This window comes from Cryptomeria japonica, unplaced genomic scaffold (genome assembly GCF_030272615.1).
Source record: "Cryptomeria japonica unplaced genomic scaffold, Sugi_1.0 HiC_scaffold_157, whole genome shotgun sequence".
In the NCBI taxonomy this organism is placed as follows: Eukaryota; Viridiplantae; Streptophyta; class Pinopsida; order Cupressales; family Cupressaceae; genus Cryptomeria; species Cryptomeria japonica.
Window position 1 is genome coordinate 340,001 of NW_026728979.1, and position 5,415 is coordinate 345,415.

The 5,415-nt window shown below is 63.3% G+C and overlaps 1 non-coding gene across 1 annotated transcript; it reads right to left on the reverse strand.

Annotated features, from left to right (window-relative positions):
• Positions 1-3,884: 3,884 nt before the first annotated feature.
• LOC131866924 (5S ribosomal RNA) lies at positions 3,885-4,003 on the reverse strand. Its single transcript, XR_009365523.1, has one exon. It is a non-coding gene; the product is annotated as a 5S ribosomal RNA (ribosomal RNA).
• Positions 4,004-5,415: the final 1,412 nt, after the last annotated feature.

Below are 5,415 nucleotides of genomic sequence, written 5' to 3' on the forward strand. Positions count from 1 at the left end.
ACTATCTTTCAGAACGGAAATTTTAAAATCTCGTTTTTTTTTGCCTTTTCTGGAAATTAGTGAAGGCAGCGCATCAAAGGTGCGCAACGCTGGTGCGAACCTGGGAGCGCTCCGATGTGTGCTCCAAGGTGCGGCGTGCACGAAGTCGGACCCCGGTTTGCCCCGGGTGCGCACCTCGCGTGCACCTTGGTGCGCACACCTTGGCTGGGTTGCGCGCCCTGGTGGGCACCATGGTGCGCACCAAGGAGCGCTCCGAAGTGTGCTCCAAGGTGCGGCGTGCACGAAGTCGGAGCCCGGTTTGCCCCGGGTGCGCACCTCGCGTGCACCTTCGCCGCGGTGGGCACCATGGCGTGCACGAAGTCGGAGCCCGGTTTGCCCCGGGTGCGCACCTCGCGTGCACCTTCGCCGGGGTGGGCACCTTGGTGTGCAGACCTTGGCTGGGTTGCGCGCCCTGGTGGGCACCATGGTGCGCACCAAGGAGCGCTCCGAAGTGTGCTCCAAGATGCGGCCTGCACGAAGTCGGAGCCCGGTTTGCCCCGGGTGTGCACCTCGGGTGGGCACCTTGGTGCGCATGCCTTGCCTGGGCTGCGCACCAGGGCGGGCTCAAGATGGCACCCGCGTTCCTTTTTTTTCACTATCTTTCAAAACGGAAATTTTAAAATCTCATTTTTTTTTGCCTTTTTCTGGAAATTAGTGAAGGCAGCGCATCAAAGGTGCGCACCTCGCTGCCCACCACGGTGCGCAACGCCGGTGGGCACCCGGGAGTGCTTCGAAGTGTGCTCCAAGGTGCTGCGTGCACGTTGTCGGAGCCCGGTTTGCCCCGGGTGCGCACCTCGCGTGCACCTTCGTCGGGGTGGGCACCTTGGCTGGGTTTGCCCCGGCTGCGCTCCGAAGCGGGGTTATTGGAGCGCCGCCTCTTTTTTTGTCGGAGCGTTTGGTGGGGTTTCTCGCATTGGCTCTTCCGAGGCCCGGTTGCCACCCTGGCGCGCACGAAGTCGGAAGTAGGGTTAATTGCCCGGGTGCGCACCTTTGCCAGGGTGGGCACCTTACCTGGGCTGCGCACCAGGGCGGGCTCAAGATGGCACGCGCGTTCCGTTTTTTTCACTATCTTTCAAAACGGAAATTTTAAAATCTCCTTTTTTTTTTGCCTTTTCTGGAAATTAGTGAAGGCAGCGCATCAAAGGTGCGCACCTCGCTGCCCACCTTGGTGTGCTCTGAGGTGCGCACCCGGGAGCGCTACGAAGTGTGCTCCAAGGTGCGGCGTGCACGTTGTCGGAGCCCGGTTTGCCCCGGGTGCGCACCTCGCCTGCACCTTGGCCGGGGTGGGCACCTTGGCTGGGTTTGCCCAGGGTGCGCTCCGAAGCGGGGTTACTGGAGCGCCCCCTCTTTTTTTGTCAGAGCGTTTGGTGGGGTTTCTCGCATTGGCTCTTCCCAGGCCCGGTTGTTGGGTGCGCTCCCACCCTGGCGCGCGCGAAGTTGGAAGTTGGGTTAATTGCCCGGGCGCGCACCTTCGCCAGGGTGGGCACCTTGGTGCGCACACCTTGGCTGGGCTGCGCACCAGGGCGGGCTCAAGATGGCACCAGCATTCCCTTTTTCTCACTATCTTTCAAAACGGAAATTTTAAAATCTCGTTTTTTTTTTGCCTTTTATGGAAATTAGTGAAGGCATCGCATCAAAGGTGCGCACCTCGCTGCCCACCTTGGTGTGCTCCGAGGTGCCCACCACGGTGCGCAACGCCGGTGCGAACCCGGGAGCGCCCCGATGTGTGCTCCAAGGTGCGGCGTGCACGAAGTCGGACCCCGGTTTGCCCCGGGTGCGCACCTCGCGTGCACCTTGGTGCGCACACCTTGGCTGGGTTGCGCGGCCTGGTGGGCACCATGGTGCGCACCAAGGAGCGCTCCGAAGTGTGCTCCAAGGTGCGGCGTGCACGAAGTCGGAGCCCGGTTTGCCCCGGGTACGCACCTCGCGTGCACCTTCGCCGGGGTGGGCACCTCGGCTGGGTTGCGCGCCCTGGTGCGCACCAAGGAGCGCTCCGAAGTGTGCTCCAAGGTGCGGCGTGCACGAAGTCGGAGCCCGGTTTGCCCCGGGTGCGCACCTTCGCCGCGGTGCGCACCATGGCGTGCACGAAGTCGGAGCCCGGTTTGCCCCGGGTGCGCACCTCGCGTGCACCTTCGGCGGGGTTGCGCGCCCTGGTGGGCACCATGGTGCGCACCAAGGAGCGCTCCGAAGTGTGCTCCAAGGTGCGGCGTGCACGAAGTCGGAGCCCGGTTTGCCCCGGGTGCGCACCTCGCGTGCACCTTCGGCGGGGTTGCGCGCCCTGGTGGGCACCATGGTGCGCACCAAGGAGCGCTCCGAAGTGTGCTCCAAGGTGCGGCGTGCACGAAGTCGGAGCCCGGTTTGCCCCGGGTGCGCACCTCGCGTGCACCTTCGCCGCGGTGGGCACCATGGCGTGCACGAAGTCGGAGCCCGGTTTGCCCCGGGTGCGCACCTCGCGTGCACCTTCGCCGGGGTGGGCACCTCGGCTGGGTTGCGCGCCCTGGTGCGCACCAAGGAGCGCTCCGAAGTGTGCTCCAAGGTGCGGCGTGCACGAAGTCGGAGCCCGGTTTGCCCCGGGTGCGCACCTCGCGTGCACCTTCGCCAGGGTGGGCACCTCGGTGCGCACACCTTCTCAATGTTTTCTTGCCTTTTCTGGAAATTGGTGAAGGCAGCGCATCAAAGGTGCGCACCTCGGTGTGCTCCGAGGTGCGAACCCGAGAGCGCTCCGAGGTGCCCACAAAGTCGAAAGTCGGGTTAATTGCATTGTTTTCCCCGGGTGCGCTCCGAGGTGCGCAACATCGGCGCGCACCAAGGAGGGCTCCGAAGTGTGCTCCAAGGTGCGCACGATGGCGTGCACCTCTGGTGCGCACGATTCGGAGCTCGGTTTGACCGGGGTGCGCACACCTTGGCTGGGTTGCGCACCTTTTGTGTGCTCCAAGGTGCGCACGAAGTCGGAGCTCGGTTTGCCCCGGGTGCGCACCTTCGCCAGGGTGCGCACCTTGATGCGCACGCCTTGGCTGGGCTGCGCACCTTGGTGGGCGCCATGGTGCGCACCTTTCGTGCGCTCCAAGGTGCGCACGAAGTCGGAGCTCGGTTTGCCCCGGGTGCGCACCTTGGTGGGCGCCATGGTGCACTCCGAGGTGCCCAAGATTGGTGCGCACCAAGGAGCGCTCCGAAGTGCGCTCCAAGGTGCGCGCGAAGTCGAAAGTTGGGTTAATTGTCCGGTTTGCCTCGGGTGCGCACCTTGCGTGCACCTTCGCCAGGGTGGGCGCCTTGGTGCGCACACCTTGGCTGGGCTGCGCACACCTTGGCACCCGCGTTTCCTTCATTTTAAATTTTTTTTTTTTACAATCTCTCAAGTGGGAAATTCTATAATCTCAACTTTTTTTGCCTTTTCAGGAAACTTTTGAATGGAGCGCATCATTGGTGCGCTCCGAAGTGTGCTCCAAAGCTCTCTCCAGCTGCGTGCACCTGCCCCGGCCGCGCACCCGGCCCCGCCCAGCTTCGCTCACCTGTCCCGGGCGTCTGGTGCGGAACCTTAGAGTAAGAAACATCACCGTGCACCTTGGCCAACGTGCGCGACTCGACCGAGCGCGCACTGGCCGAGGTGCACACCGATTTCACCTGGGTGCGCGCGCAGCACCTCGGGCGCACCGGGGTGCGCGCACAACGCCCGGGTTGCACCGTGGCCTGTGTGCTCGGGGCGCCTCGGGTGCGCGCTCGGTGTCGCCCCCCGCGCGCGCGGTAGTGCGGGCAGCGCACCCCGGCCCGGCCCGGCCCCGACGAGAACGCAAACGGGCAAAAGGTTTATTCAAATAGCATTGCGACGCCCGGCGAAAAACTAAAAAAGGGTGCAACACCGGGACTTCCCGGGAGGTCACCCATCCCAGTACTACTCCGGCCCAAGCGCGCTTAACTGCGGAGTTCTGATGGGATCCGGTGCACTAACGCTGGTATGATCGCACCCGTTATGAGCTTGTCGCAGTGTGTACTTAGCAAACCGCGACCCACGTGCGAATCCACCCCGGCCACCCACCCCCGTCGAGGTGCACACCCTCCCTCGCGAAGTGCGCCCCGTTCGCCAAGTGTGAGCCCTGCCCGGGTGCGCGCACCTTGCTAGGGCGTCGGGTGTGCACCCGGCCCGGCCTACGTGCGTGCACCTGGAGGGGGCGTCGTGTGCGTGCAGTGTCCCGTCTGCAACGCGGTGCCCACACACCACCTCGGGCGCAACGACCTGCGCTCACATGTGGGCCGAGTGCACCTTGGTGCATGTTCGGGGCGCCTCGGGTGCACGCTCGATCTTGCCCCGGTGCACCAAGGCGCTCGGTTTGCCCCGGGTGCGCACTTGGTGCAAGGTGGGCACCCAAAATAGGGATCAAGCACCAAAACACAAGTTTCGGGATGCAAAATGGGACCCAAGGACCACAAATGCGTTCCAAGACCCATGATGGGTCCACGAGAACAAAAATGTGTTCCGAGACTTAATAAACAAATATTGGGTTTTAGGAGAAGAAACATGCTCTGATGCCCAAAACGAGAATCGACCCCGAAAAGGCCACAGGCCAAAAGTGGGATGCGAGACAAAAAAAAATGGGACCCGAGGACCAAAATTGGGTTCCCAGGTCGAAGACAGGGCAACCGGACAAGAAACGACCTCTAAGGCTCGAAATGAGTCCCGACGACTAAAACTTGACAAGAAGCACCCATCAGGCACCCAACTCGACACCCATGGGATGCCGACCCACCCGGGCTTCCACCTAGCACACCTTGGCACCCACCCACCCTCGCACCCAACCTCGCACCCAACTTAGCACCTTTGAACCCACATTGGCACTCACCCTGACCCTGGCACCTTGGAACCCACATTGGCACTCACCTTGACCCTGGCACCCACCTTTGCACTCACCTTGGGACCCACCCTGGCTCCCACCTCGGCACCCACCCAGACACCCACCTTGGTTCCTTGGCACCCACCTTGGATCCTTGGCACCCACCCCGACACCCACCTTGGCACGCAACTTGGCTACTTGCCACCCACCTTGGCTCCTTGACGCCCACCCCGACAACCACCCCGTGACCTACCCTGGCTAGGGTTGGTGCACACCCACCCTGGTGCCCACCTTGGCACCCACCCTATGACCCACCTTGGCACGCACCTTAGTACCCACCCCGTTACCCACCCTAGGACCCACCCCGTGACCCACCTTGGCCAGGGTGGGTGCACCCACCCTGGTGCCCACCTTGGCACCCACCCATCCTAGCACCCAGCCTGTGACCGGGCTTGGAACCCAACCTTGCACCCGCACCCGTCTTGGCCAGTGTGGGTGCGCACCCATCCTGGCACCCACGTTGTGACACACCCTTTAACCCACGCACCCT